This window comes from Taudactylus pleione, unplaced genomic scaffold (genome assembly GCF_031769625.1).
Source record: "Taudactylus pleione unplaced genomic scaffold, aTauple2 ptg000468l, whole genome shotgun sequence".
Classification (NCBI taxonomy): domain Eukaryota; kingdom Metazoa; phylum Chordata; class Amphibia; order Anura; family Myobatrachidae; genus Taudactylus; species Taudactylus pleione.
This window is the reverse complement of record NW_028284870.1, coordinates 2,749,002-2,764,702: the sequence shown is the minus strand read 5'-3', so window position 1 is coordinate 2,764,702 and position 15,701 is coordinate 2,749,002. Positions and strand designations below refer to the sequence as shown.

Below are 15,701 nucleotides of genomic sequence, written 5' to 3'. Positions count from 1 at the left end.
CGGGTATAGCACTAAAGTGCACTTGGGAACTGTAGTGAGGCAATGGGAAAAAGTCCAGGTAGTGATAACAGAGTGTAGTCCAGTATTCCAAGTCTTGTGAGGCTGAAAAGAGTTCTGGCTGAAGAAATAATGTCCAGGGGAAGGTGCAAGTAGAGGCAAGGTGCAGGGTAACAGCTGACGCAGGTACTCAGGCAATGGGGAAGGCAAAAGGAGGAGGCAGTGGGAGAAGGCAGTGGAAGTCCAGCAGGGTATGGAGCAGGTAGGCGAAGCAGGCTTAGGCAGAGATCCAACAGGCAGGTGGACAAGCTGAGGAACTCTCTCTCAGCTTGCGCCGAGAAACATGTTGCACTAGCAAAGCAAGGGAGCTCTGAACTCCCTTTTATACCCAGCGCCCAGCCGTGAGTGGACAGAGAGTGAGCATGTCACACGCCAGGATTGGGGAACTATGTCACATGGCCTGAAAGCAAGATGGCAGTACCCATGCCGGAGCGGAACGGAAACACCTCCAGGCCTACCCAGCACAGAGTGACAATATGCCCACACAGGACCGCGCACAGCCAATGCTCCCCGCCAGGCACCAGCACCACCGCCATAGCATCCGCACAGGTAACACCCGCTGACCACCATGCCGAGAAACCCTGGTCGTGGCACTCATTCTGTAAAATGATAGTTAGAAGCTTGGTTGCTATGTGCATTTGTCCACTTCTCCGCTCATTTGGAGGCTTGATACATCTCCCCCAATAGCTTCTAAGGGGCCATATCATTTGAAAAAGGGGACCCCCTTTTTCAAATGTGGGTGCCCTTTAATTTAATGGAAAAGTCTGGGGTAGACGTAGCCTCATCCCTGGGATCCATTAATTTTCTGTAGCGTACTCATACTCACCAGGAAATAACTTCTATGGGAGTCAACAGTTTAAAAGTGGAGTCTGCCCTCTGTCAGACAAGGATGCCTTCTTCTCCATAGCTGCTATAAAGAAGGAAACTTCACACTCCAGTGAGACCAGGTAAGGTAAGTTGCATCTATTTATTATTTTCAAAGGGGGCTTGCTGCAGACGAGTGGGACTTGTCCTCTGCAGCGAAAGGCTTAAATGAAAAATTCACATTAAAATGACTGTTTTTTATTCAAATGTACAATCAGATTTGCAAAATAATAAAAAGATAAAAGTGATGAAAACAAACACAGAAAAACATAGAGCTACCACAGGACTCACAGTAATTATTTTATTCAATAATTTTAGCAATGATTTAGGTGTTAAGTAAATACATATTTTAAGTCCTGTAAGTGCCCCCCTCTCTCTCTCCCAATCTCGCTCCTTCCCCAATCTCTCTCTCTCTCTCTCAATCTCCCCCAATCTCTCTCCTCCCTCTCGTTGGCCAGCAATTCAATATAGATGCACTCACTCTCCTCCGTTCCACCATGACAATGTCAGTTGCTGCCCTGCTCTCTCGCACATTGCCTCCCACCATTCAGTCATTCTAATTTTGGCAAATAGCCACAGTGTGCCTACATCCGTTTCAATATAGAGGTCAGTGATCATCATGGTGAAGTGGTTAGCCTTATGGATTACTTTTTAGTAACAATTATGGTGGCGTAGTGGTTAGCATTACACCTCACAGGACTGTAGTTATGAGTCAAATTCCTTTTCATGGACCATATTAAGGCTGGATTAAGGCTTGTGGTGGCCCCGCGGCAACTAAGTTGTGGGGGCCTTATCAATAATATTGCTACGGTCCCACACAGTGACTACTATGCCTTTTGCCTTGTCTCCGGACTCTCCACTGACCAGCAAGGTCAGGCAGGAAGGGATAGAGAGAGGTGTGGGAGAGAGAGGGATGAAGGGCCAGGGACTGAGAGAGAGAGAGAAGGAGGGAGAAAAGGCGAGGGGGTGAGACAGAGAGAGGGAGGGGGGCAGGGAGAGAGACAAAGAGTGAGATAGAAGAAGAGAGGGAGAGAAAGTGAGGAAGGGACAGGGAGAAAGAGAGGGAGTAAGAGAGTGGAGAAAGAGAGGGATGAGGGACAGGGAGAGAGAGAGAGAGAGAGGGAGGTAGGGACTGAGAGTGCTTGCACACACTACCTGTAGCAGCATCATCATCAGCTTTTCTGATGGGAAAGGCACCTCCTGGCATTAGGCCATAGACTCGCGAATCGCAGCATTATGTTAGCAAGGGGGCGGGGCTTCCATCATCAGCCACGGTCCATCAGTGAGTGTGGCTGTGCTGTGATATTGCCAGCAGCCAGCCAGGAGGGTCCAGAGTGGTCTGATTTCAGGCAATGTTTGTGGCAGTGTGGGGGCCACCAATGTATGGGGGTCCCTGGGCTATCGCCCTGTCTGCCCCACCTGTGATCCGGCCATGGAGCATTTGTATGGAGTTTGTATGTTCTCCCTTAAGGTTTTCTGGGGACCCGGAGCAACTAACTTGTTGGGGGAGGGGCCCAATATATGCTGGTGTTGTTATTAAAAAATATATGTAAATACTCTCAACACCACATATGTATTAAACACACCGTAGTGCCCCCAGTTCACATTATTGTACACAGAAACCCCAGTTCACATATGTCACAGTGCCCCCACTCTGGTGATGGATGTATGTATGTGCCAAAAGCACATGGTAGGTTTATTGGATTGTAGTTGCCCTTGTATGTTAGGGAACTACACAGTAAGCACAAATGTGGCACTTACTGATATAAATTATGTATATAGTCCATACAACTCTGCGCAAATTAACAATCATAATAAAAATAAATTATTTTCCATCCTCACATAGACCAATCTCCTTACCACAGAATATAAATCTCTTACACAAACATTATCTGAAAGGCTAAAGCATATATTGTGCATGGAGAGCAGATGGGCTCTGTAAGAGGGAAAATCTCTACTGCTAACACTTGAATTTTTTTTTTACAACTATTCAATATGTTCAGAATGCCAACAACTTGGATAATAACCTCATCATGCATCCTCATGCCTAAAAGCCCTTTGATCTCATTTCCTGGGATCTACACCAGCTAAACCTCCAGGTTTATTTATTTTGCAGTTACACACTTTGGGCTTCATGCACAGTTAGTAGTAAATCCAGCTGTGTTTGGCTGAAAAGACTGCAAATGCCATGTTATTTTATTATTTATTTTTGTGTGTTTGGAGATCACTGTCTGCTTTGCATGTAGCACACAAATACTGGCAGTGTTATTTTTACATTACGATTTAGAGTTGACCATTCCCATCTCTAAAACTGGGTACGCACTTGTCCAATTCTTATCCAATCCAACTTCAGATCAACTGGTTTGTCAGACATTGGTAGACGCTCACAAGACCTCTGGTTTCATACAATCTTGGTGTTCTGGTCTTGTGAAAAGATTTTTAAACCTGCTGAAAAATCAGGAGACCAGATCGCCAATCACCAGACCAATTTAGAAGTGGGTACACTCCTGAGACTGGTTTGTCCAATTATTCTCCCAATTCATCCCAGTGAGTGGCAGCCGGTCTGCCAAAGATTTTAAGAGTGTGTATGGTGATTCAATCCTATCAGCAGACTGTTTCAGCAGATGAAGATTGGAAGTCTGCTGAAAAATTTGACAAGTGTGTATGCATTAGGGATGTGTAGGCTCGGATAAGTTCTGATTTTCCAGTCAAATTAGATTTTTTTTTCTGCCAAAAATCGGGTCTCAGAAAGAGGCAAAACGTCATCTTTCATGGACAAACATTATCTTTCATGGACTGATGATGTTTGTCTATGAAAGATGACGTTTTGACTCTTTCTCAGAACCAATATTTGGAAGGATAAATCTGATCTTGGCGGGAAAATCCGAGCCTGCACATGCATTGTATGCATAGATTGGATGTAGAATCTGCAAGCAGGTCTGCAGAAGGATTGTATAAACAGTCTGATCTGGGGTCTGATCTCCTGAGGATTGGACAAGTGTGGACCCAGCTTTATTCTCATTGCCTTTGGAGCAAATTGTAATTGTATAGTCATCTAAGTGCTATTATCATGTGGCATAACAGTATGCAACTGTATGACCCAAAGTGGGTGCTATTATCATGTATCGTTTGGGGGAGAATTTTGTTTCCTCTTTTCTGGTCTAGATTAAATCCCTCCCTTTTCAAGCATCTTTGAAAGACCATTAAGTTGATCTGAGCAACTATTTTATATTACTGGTCTGAGAGGCATGGATGGGACTAGCATTGGGAGGGTGTGCTGATTCCTGTAGTGCTATTTGGATGATTCTGGGGAACCTCCAGGTGAGTGGGCTCTCAGCTTATATATATTAATGTATATGCTATTATCATGTGGCATAACAGTATGCAATTACATTATATGGCCCAAAGTGGGTGCTATTATAATGTAGGGTTAGGGACCAAAGAAATGCCTTGACGTAGCCCGGATGGCTTAAACATATCTTTGCAAATATATGCGATAAACATCTCTGGATGGCGAGCCCACCGCCGTGAATGGCACCCTGCAGCCAGAATCGCTAACGCACTGGTGCCCAGGGCATCCTTTGCACTCTCCAGAGATGCATACTGCAACCTGCTCTGTCTCCTCCGCATCCAGGGGCGCCGAGAGGGGAGCTAGTACAATTTACCAGGGCCCAAGCTTCTTGAGGGGCCCGGCGAGGCCCGGGTCCAGCGCAACCCCCCCTCCCTTTCTCCCTCCCTCACAGCAGCCCAGCACACAGCATGTGCTGAGCTGCAGTGGGTGACTGCTTGTGGCTGCTGAGCAGCAGCCACACCAGTCTCCTATGCCTGTAGGGGGGAGCGATGACACTGATCGCGCCCCCCTGGCTTTGCACCGGGCTGAGGCGCTAACCGCACCCCCCTCTCCAGCACGCAAAGGTTTATTTACCTTTTGCTCAAGGGGGTGTGGTCATGCCTCCCGTGATTAGGCCATGCCCCCTCTTCACATTGGCCCCGCAGGGCTCTCTACACCCCTATCCACGTCAAGGGGGGGCGTGACCAACGCAGGGCATAGAAAGGCCCTATAACTGCGCTGTTACCCAATACCTTTCAATAGTGATCCTGTAAGCTGGAGCTGCAGAGGATTTGCTGGATCCCCTCTGGGTTATATCTAGAGATGAGCGGGTTCTGTTCCCTGAGAACCGAACCCACCCGAACTTAGGGGATCCGAGTCAGATCCAAGTTGACTCAGGTTTTCCTGCCTGACGAGTGATGTCAGTGGAGAGCTTCTGGCTTTGTTAGAGCCGAAAGCTCTCTGGGGCTTGCGATGAAAAAGACCCTACCACAAGGATCTCGTCGCAAGCCCGATGGTTGCGATGGTCTTAACCATCGTGACCATCATCATGGCCGCTCACTATAGCAGTGGGTGGTCACCCACAGCTATGCGAGCGGCCAAGAGGCCGCTCCTAAAAAAACCAGCACCAGCCCTGATTCAGAGCGAGCGCTCGCTTTTTGCAAGCGCCTCTGAATCAGGCCCAGTGTCCCTACTCCCTACCCATGACCCCTCTACCTGACTTTCAGGGAGTCAGAGGGGCAACTCGATGCAGCCATTTTCCAGAGTGCAGCTGCTCCTCCTGTAGCTCAGGTCAGGAGATGTGTAGGGGTGTGGTGATGATATGGACTAAAATGGAGCTCACATCAACTAAAGTGGACAATGAATCCCCAATGTAACAGGGAGCGCAGCTGTAATTTATACACAAAACAGGATGGGATTACGATATAGGCTTGGGTGATGGTATAATCTGGGCTGATGTATTCATCATCTTCACACAATATTAATTTGTCCCCGCTGGAATCCACCATTACAGGTGCCTCTGTAATTTTTGCACGTATTGACAGTAAAGGTATTTCTCCTAGAATTTGTATTTAATTTTGATGGACATCATCTTTTCCACATTTTGGGGGAGTAGTCTCAGGCCGATCACCCGGCTGTGCTGAAAACTCTTTCTGAGGACACACTGGAAGGTGGGCAGCTCAAGTACAGCAAAGGTAGTTTTTTTGTGTAAGGGCCTCCAAGGGGTATATTTATTTACTAAAGTTTCTAAATATGAAAAGTGTTAATGTTGCCCATAGCAACCAATCAGATCCTGTCCATAATTTTGTAGAATTCAATAGAGAAATGATAACTACAATCTGTTTGGTTGCTATGGGCAACATGAACACTATTTATTTTTAGAAACTTTAGTAAAACTAAAATGACCCCCAAATTGCCTCTATTTCCTGCCAGTAGTTATTTAGATGTATCGCTTTCTCTTCAGATCTATGGCCCTCATTCAGAGCCGTACGCTCTGAGCAGAGCGCACGCTCTGCATGAGGGCCGGGCTCCTTTTTCATGGAGCGTCCTCCTGGACGCTCGTATAGCTGTGGGTCACCACCCACAGGCTATACGAGCGTGCATTTTGATGGCCGCGATGGTCGTGACCATCGCGACCATCGAAATTGCGAGCCGGAGCCTGCGGTTGAGGTTTTCAACCGCAAGCTCTGGAGTGATTTTGGCTCTATCAGAGCCAAAATCACTCCCACTGACATCACTAGTGATGTCAGTGGGCCGGCTTCTGACGGGAGGCGTTCCCATGGGAACACCCCCGTCAGGGAGGCACGCCCCCGGCACGCCCACCAAAGGGGGCGTGCTGTCAATCAACATTGACAGCACGCCCCCTTTGATCGGACACAACAAGCGAAGGAAAGTCCTTCGCTCGTCGTGTCTGGCGCATGCGCACGACGGAGCTCCCTCCGTCGTGCGCATGCTCAGTGCAGACCATCGACCCACTTGCGAGCGTACAGCCGCTCGCGAGTGGGTCTGAATCAGGCCCTATGTCTGTTGGGAAGAAAAAACAATGTCTTCATCCCTTCTGGTATGAAAATCCACTCCAAGCAAGCAGGCATGGCGCTCAAGAATTCCCAAGAAAGACACAACATAAGACTTAAATCTGAAATGTTGCATTGAATGCTCTGTTCCACTTGTTCACATATCTGATATGGTTAAGTGAACAGTGGGAACAACGGCAGTTTGAAGGCCACCAACTAACTCTGTAAAGGGTACGAAATGCCTTTACAGAAGGTTTGCACAGGATTATTTAAGTCAATTGTTTTTGGAAAGCACTCTTCCTGGTCCCCTTCTAGGATGAAAATCCACTACTAGTCAGAGAAGCAGGCGCAGGATTCTCAAGAAAGACACAACGTAAGGCTTTAAATCGGGGGTAGCCAACCTCAGTCCTCGAGAGCTACTAACAGTTCACGTTTTCCAGACCACCAAGCTGGTGCACAGGTGTATTCATTACTCACCAACACATTTAATTATTTATTACTATATTTTGTGAGGAGACCTGGAAAACATGCACTGTTGGTAGCTCTTGAGGACCAGGGTTGGCTACTCCTGCCATAGATCTTATGCTTGTCCACATTTCTGTGCTGGTTAAGTGGCACTTTGAGGCCACTAACTAACTATGTGTCATGAACCTGTCTAGTTTTCACCTTATGCCTGTTGACTTACCACTGCCAGCTGTCTCCATGGATCTTTATGTGTAAATTGCCTGGAGGACCTGTTCTGATCATGCTGCTGCAGCACTTCTCTATGCATTCCTTCCAAAGTGATTATTTCACCTGGGTCCATTCCTGTCTGTGAACACTGCTAGCCCTGATTGGAATCACAGGTGTAGTTCTGACTCAGTGCTGCAGAGATGAATACTCCCTCTGCATGTTGTGCCTTCCAGTACTCAGAATGCTACTGCCAGACCACCTGTCCATATCCACCAATTGCAGCCAGACCCAGGATATATATATCCTCCCCTTATGGCATTCTGGGCCTGAACATCTCGTTACTTCCCGTGGTGTATGGTTCGTGCTGTTTTCTGTGTACAAGTGTATCCCTGGCTCCTTCTGACAGCAACCCCTGGTGCATTCAGAAAACCTGCTGGTTCCCAGACCAGTTCATCTCCCCTGGCAATCCAGAAAACCTGCTACAGCAATACCTGGCAATCCAGAAAACCTGCTACAGCAATACCTGGCAATCCAGTAATCCTGCTAGTTCCCAGGCCAGTGCAACTCCTGTGTTTTCAGCTTCAGCTATAAGTGAGTTCCTGTGCTTTTGACCTTAGTCCTGTGCTCTGCTGCTAGCCCTACTCCTGGTTGGTCCCTGGCACCCTGCAAACCTGCATCGTGTTACCCTGCATCGTGCTTCCTGCTGTTGATCAACTCCTGCTCCTTCTACCTACCCACTCCCTCCCTGAACCTAAAATCCCAAACCTACCCATTCCTTCCTGAACCTGTTATTCCCAATTACCCTATCCAGCCTACACCTGAATTCCAGCCTTTGTCACACCATTTCCAGATCACCCTGTTTAGCCCTCGTCTCAGCATTACCTGATTTCCCTACAGCCATTGTCACATTATTCCAGTCCAGAGTCAAGTTCCAAGTTCTTCAGTTCAATCCACGTTATTCCAGTCCAGAGTCAAGTTCCAAGTTCACCAGTTCAACTCAACAAGTCTTCCTGCCGGTTCCTCCAAGTTCTTGTCATTCATCATCAAAGGCAGTTCTCACTGCTACATAAATCTTGCAATAGAGCTATCTACGTCATCTGTGGTTCCAGTCATGTCAGTCTCCGTTGAATCCCACTTATCACCTGAGACAGGTAACTCACAGACACCATTTGTGACCCTATGTTTTTTTTAATGTCCCTGTACAGGTTGGGAAATATTTTTTCATGTGGCAAGAACTACTAGAAGTCTTCCTGGTTCCCTTCTGGGATGAGTAAATCCACTCCCAGCAGCAGGCATGGCGCTCAATGATTCTTCAGGGGCAAGGACTGATGTGAATGTGTCATATATTTTTTTGTAAATGCCTCCTCCCCTACCCTTCTCCCTCATAAATTTTCTTCGGAATCAAAAAATTAAATAAAATTTACTACCAATCAACCCTTCCTGTCCCTGCCCTGCCCTGCCTTCAACTGCATACATACTTCAACTCCCTCAGGCCACTCTTGAATAATAAAAACATTTGTTTCCTGATGTGCCATGTTGGAAGTTGAACTGCCACTTGCTTGTGCCGCCCACTGCTGCCACTTAACTTAGTCAGCCAGCTAGCTTGGTGCAAATTTTGGGCCTAAACTGGATGAAAACAATATAGTGAGCTGTGAGGTCGTCAAAATTGATTGGAAACGAGTGGAAATAAATGTTATTGAGGTTAATATTATAAATGTTATTGAGGTTAATATTACTGTAGGAACAAAAACAGGCCCATTTTATGTGATTTTAGCTGTTTTTATGATTTTTTTTTAAGAAAAAAAATCCAGATCCAGATCCAAAACCGACAAACAAAACACAAAGGTGAGGTTTTGGCAAAACCAATCTGGATCCAAAACCAGGGGAGATCCAGATCCAAAACCAACACCAAAACCAAAATATGGTGGTTGGCGCACATCTCTAGTTATATCTCACTGTACATGTGCGGCCGCTTATGTTGGCCATACACTAATGCGATTTTGAGCCGTTTGCCCGATTTTCCACTCATCGTACATTGAATCGTGTGGAAATCGTGTAGTCTTTAGGTAGGACATGATCCGATACGCGCTCCCGCCGCTTTTAAAATATATCGCATGATCAGATGTGCAGCCCATATTATCTATTGTATCGTATGCAGATCGTGCCGTTTATTTGCGTATGCGATGCATCGTGCGTCCGACCGCCATCATTTCAGGGACATTTTCCTGATGAGCAGTGAGGCATACGATCGATCGTATTGTAAGATCGTATGTACATCGCGTGTCACTCGTGCGGCTGGGACTGCCAGGGAGCTGCCAGGGAGTTCAAGGGAAATCGTAAGATGAATCTCATCTTATGCTGGTCCTGCTAGTGTATGGCCAGCATTACTGCGCATGTGCATATTGCCTGACCTCCTTGCTAGCAGCATTAAGCTGCTGGGGATGTGGAGAAAACCTCAGGAGTGGGATTGTCATGAGGGCAGGGGTGTATCTAGGGGTCCAGGTGCCCCTGGCAAACTAAGGGACTGGCACCCCCCTCCAATGACTGCTTCTACAAAAAAAAAAATAACACACACTGGGGGTAGGTTAATTCACACACGCGAAGAAATAGGGAGAGTATAATTTTTATTTCTCTTTTTAATACATATATATTTTATAGAACTTACTCTATTGCAAACCACTATATATAAATTTATTTATACAAAAAAACAGGAAAAGCTTAAAAACATTGAATCGAAAACAAACAAAATGCATTATGTGTAACATAATTTACATATTTTCAAATTGGGCTATCTATACTGCATTACACTTTTTAACAACAGATACCTACACTCCACCATTAATTTACTGGGATGATAACTCACATGAATCTTTTATACTATCCCACATAAGAATCAAGACAGTCCATATGGATCACGTCTTATTCCCAACACGGGGTTAGCCACAATCTATAAAGATCATAGCCAGTCCCCCAAATTAAGGAAAACATAAATTTATTACACTTGGGGTAGTTCAATTTACATGCCTGTAGAAATAGGGAGACAACATATATATATATATATATATATATATATATAATTTTTTTTCAGTTATAACAGTTACTACATGAAAAGCACTGTTTATTAATTTTTACATGTCAACAACACAGCAAAAGAAGGCATCAATAACAAACAAGATACATTGTGGGCAAGATAATTTGCATATATGCAAATTACCTTGCGAATAGAGCCTTGTGATTGATGTGGTGCTTGCACTCTTTTCCTGCACAGTTCACATATTGGAATTAGTGAGTGGTGATTGGTATGTGTTGGGTATTGTGGGGGAAGAGATATATCAGGGATAAAAATAAAAAAAAATTACTCTCCCTAATTTTAAATGTTCCTGATATAAAGGGACATATAAGAAGGCTAATGCATACTGGCAACCAATGGGGAACACTGACAAGAGCAGAGGAGATAGAAGGACACCAGTGATCTTTGCTGCAGCTGACTACAGGACACTGCTAAGAGCAGAGGAGACAGAAGATCATGTGCTAGTGATGTCGGGCTGAAACCTCCCACAAATGGTCACTGACTGTCAATCTCTCTGCATCAGAGTCCTCGCTGTGACCACTGTCAGAAATCAAACTTGGCTCTTACGCATGCACAGTACATAAAACATCAGTTCTTAGATCAGAAAGGCACTGTTTGTATTAAACGTGTCTTGGTTGGACGGGGCCCCTGGCAGAGGACCTTTAAACTTCTGCTAGCTACAAGGAAGCGGATGTTACCTATCCCCAGGACTGATTATTGATAAAACATCTGACACATTGTTCTTCAAGGAGATCTATTCTTTAGTTTTCATCAAATGTGTCATTTCTGCTGTTGCTATAATGTCATTTATTTTTTAACATGCTAAAAATAAAATCCCTATAATAGAGATTTAATTACTTCTAAATGAACACTCACAATGTGTCATCGGTTTTATGAACAAAACAAAATGTTAATATTTATAACATTGCAATTCAACGTGGAAACAGTATTGTAATCCCCTGATCGGAGTGTCTGAGAGATACACCAGATGTCTCACTAACCCTCTGTGGCAGCTCGCAAGGTTACATCCTGGTTGTAGAGTAATCATGAAGTATGCATTATACATGTTACATTCATCTGCACTCATGGAATTATTGAACTTGTTGAATTTGCACAATGTTTCTAGCTCATGACAGCATTTTCTGCACAGAATATAAACATGTCCAAATATATATATAATTCTCTTATTTCTATTAGCGAAGTGATATTAATTATTAGACAATCTATCAGATGTGCCAATAAAGGTTTTTAAAAGTATTTTAAGATTTGCAGTTGCTGATCACATTGTTTGTATAAAAGGTACCCTGTGACTGGGGTTCTAATACCAATGTCGCCTTGATGTGATGAGAGGTAGTTGAAATGCCGGCTGTCGGGACACTCAGTCATTTGTGAGTCTGAAAATGACAAACAATGTGACTATCCACAAATTGAAGCATACCTCTATACTCTTTCTGGGGCTCATCCGCATATACTGTACACTGTCTGTCACTTTGCAGGCATGGGGTTTGTGATATGAGTGTACATGTCATGTCATCTAGAAGTCAGATACAGAATTAGAGATGAGCGGGTTTGGATCTCAGAGATCCGAACCCACCCGAATTTCGGCGATCCGGGGCGATCGAAGTGCAGCTCGGATCTCCCTGCCTGCCCCGGATGCCTGACCCGAGGCAAAACCTCGCAACCCCTCTGTCGAGTCGTGAGGTTTTCTTTTGAGCGGGCTTAACGCTGATTGGCTGAGAGAGACGTCTGTCACGGCTCTCAGCCAACCAGCTTTAAGCCCATTGAAAACACCATAAAAGAGTAAAAGAAGATGGTGCCCGCCACCTGACACCGCCGGCACTCCCCGCTGCTGAAACCACCGCTGCCGACACTCCTGCACTGCTGCCCAACGTACTGAGGACACCACTAGCGACCCCCACACTGCCGACACTCCCACACTGAGGACACCGCTGGCACCCCCACTCTGCCGACACTGCCGGTACCCTTCACTGAGAACACTGCCAGCACTGCCATTCCATGTACTGAGGACACCGCCAGCAACCCCCGCACTGCTGACACAGTCAGCAAACCTGCAATGAGGACACCGCTGGCACCTCTACACTGCCGACACAGCCAGCACACCTGCACTAAAGACACCGCTGGCACCCCTGCACTGCCGACACAGCCAGCAAACCTGCACTAAAGATACCTCTGGCACCCTCGCATTGTCGACACAGCCAAAAAACCCGCACTAAAGACACCACTGGCACCCCCGCACTGCCGACATCACCGGTACCCTTCCCTGAGGACACTGCCAGCACTGGAGCACTGGCATTCCATGTACTGAGGACACCGTCAGCAACCCCGCTCTGTCGACACTGCTATAACAGTAAGTGCACTATTGGTGTTTCCAACCCACATTGTATAACACACTGTATAACACACTGTATAACACACTGTATCCTTGTTGGAAATTAGAAACTGAACTGCCACATGTTAGTGCCGCCCACTGTGTCACTTCGCTTAGTCAGCCAGCTAGCTGGATGCAACCTTTTGGCCTTAACTAGATGAAGCAAATAATATTGTGAGGTGGTCAAAATTGATTGGAAATTACTGGAAATAAATGTTATTGAGGTTAATTATACTATAGGAACAAAAACAGACCAATTTTATGTGATTTTAGCTGTTTTTATGAATTTTTAAGAAAAAAATCATGATCCAAAACCAAAACACGAAAACAAAACACGGAGGTGAGGTTTTGGCAAAACCAATCCAGATCCAAAACCAGGGTAGATCCAGATCCAAAACCAAAACAAAAACAAGGAGGTCGGCGCACAACTCTATACAGAATATGCATTAGTCATCTCACCTCATTGCACGGCGACTGGGAATTCTCTGGATGGTAATCAATGCATATACAATCCTTGTTCCGGACAGCTCAGTATTAATTTCAGGGGTCCAATGCATGGACTTTTTATTTTATTTTAAGGAATACTTTGTATATATCTATTTATTTTAGCCTTGTGCATTAATTCATTATTTATATTGTTGTATTCATATGGTGAATAAATTGATTTTTTCACCTCAAGCCGTTTATTAGTGTAATATTAGCGCTGTTACATTCATCTTATTACAGATTATTAGGGTCCCCCCTCCTTTGTGTCTCCTGTATTGGAGGGCACTTACATTGGCTCACACAGAAGCAAGATCTGCTCCATGTCAAAACAGTTATTTTCTGTAGACACTACAGATGGCCATCGATCATCGATGGTTAGCAACCATCGATTGTTTGCCATATTGTTTGCAATATCAGAGATCTGAAAGTTCTCTGCCAACAATGGCACAGGGGCAGCAATGTTTTTTTTTCTTGCCCCGCACATGGGGAACCTAGCTTAGTCCTGCCCCCATAGCCCGGAGCTTAGCCCCGCCCCTGGCATCCCCACTAAGCCTTGCCCATTCACTGATTGGCCTGCTGCCTGATTTGTCACAAAGTAGGGTTGTCCATCGATGGTTTTCCATTAAAGGTTTCATGCCAGGAGGACGGTAAAAAAAAACAGTGTGCCAGGGGCTACTAGCCACAAGCTGCAAAGTATGTGGATATATGGATTCTTCATGGCATACCTGCAAATCTGGGTTATTAACAATTGTTGGACCCCTGGAATGGAAATGTGTTTTAATACAATGGACTGTGCACCTTAAGATACCTGCCCATTATAGCAAAAGAGTAAAAGTGAATAGAACACAGACACAATTTGAAAATAATATCCATTCAATATATAATTGACTAAAAGATAAAACAAATGCTCATTCAACACTTTATTAAATATACAGTAAAATCAAATCTTCTTTTCATTCCTTCCTGATCCATCATAATCCAAATCGTAAAAGAAAAGATCCACACAATATTACAGTACCTGCCCATAAAGAATGCCCGCAATAAATGAGTGTAATTGACAGTAACCACCTTAGCCGATGACCAGTGTATTGCGGGCTATACATCTACTGCCCGATTCCCCGTTCTGCCGTCCTGATTTGCCGATCGGCATTCCATAAAGCCAATCGGTGGACATTGATGTTCAGCGATCCATTGAGGAATTTGTGAAATTCAACATGTTAAAAATCCCTGACTCACCATTTCCGACCATTTTTAGGTCAGAATCGGGGAATCGAGATTGACCAACATGTTGGATTTCTCCGATCCCTCTGCGTCGGCAGAACAGGGAATTGCCCTGATACAGCCTAGACATATGAGCCCCATAAGAAACTTATGTGGCTTTCAATAAAGTGGAATCTGGGCTACTGTATGATGATTTTGCATATGTTGCTTGTAGTTACTGGGCTGTTTTTTTTTATGAGGTAAGATGTTTTTTTGTGAGGGAACAGGTGGCTTCAGGGGTCTTCTTTGAAGCATGTATTTCTTATGTGAGGATAAAAAATATACTATAATATTTTGTCAATCTTTGTGTGTTTAAAATAAAACACAATTTCAGTGTCTATATAAAGTACTTTAACAATTTACTCAATCTCCCATGAAAGAACCCACAATTGTCTGGTAATCCAAAGCAACGGGGAGACACAGCAAATACCACTTATTAGTTAGTTTACATTTACATACGAAACAGAATATACTAAATGAACATATAGACCAAACACTGTAATAAATGATTGCATGGAAATCTCTTGATTATATCAACTGTGGTGTGTTGTTAATCCCCAGTGACAGAGATTGATGTCATCTTGAATCCTGAGAATCTAATTGCAATATATATGTGTAATGTAAAATATAGAATAAATCAACCTCGGATGACACCGTCTTTGGAGGAGTTGCTGAATTTACAGAACACATTAGTGTAATGAGTCATCTACCCATCTTATCCTAGACTGCAATCCAGGAGGCACCTCAGCAATTGCCATGATGTGTCAGAACCACCAGTTAAATTTGGGGCCACTTCTTCAAGTTTTGTGCTATGTAGAATGTGATAGGGGTTTTCTAGTTATTTAGCCCCTTTCGTACATGGAAGATATCAACCAATAATCAAGCACTTTTCTGTTCACTTACTCATGGAATGTCTGGGGTACTACCAAATTTTTGGGGAACCCCACAGACTCTTGCAAGAGTAGATCACCCTCCAGCATCATGGTCTCTTCCTAGGAAAATGGATAGGACGGGAAGCACTGTGATACCTCGCAGTTGCCATTTTGGAAAAGGGCTAAA

The 15,701-nt window shown here is 44.7% G+C and overlaps 1 protein-coding gene across 2 annotated transcripts in view; it reads right to left on the bottom strand.

Annotated features, from left to right (window-relative positions):
* The window catches only part of ALKAL2 (ALK and LTK ligand 2), a 57,495-nt gene extending 49,508 nt beyond the window's left edge, over positions 1-7,987 (bottom strand). The window contains exon 1 of one of the 2 annotated variants that reach the window (XM_088448847.1): positions 7,961-7,987. The gene's annotated coding sequence lies outside the window, so the exon portion shown is untranslated. Of the gene's footprint in view, positions 1-7,450; positions 7,537-7,960 lie in introns of those variants that run through there. The other variant, XM_088448846.1, reaches the window with a different exon arrangement.
* Positions 7,988-15,701: the final 7,714 nt, after the last annotated feature.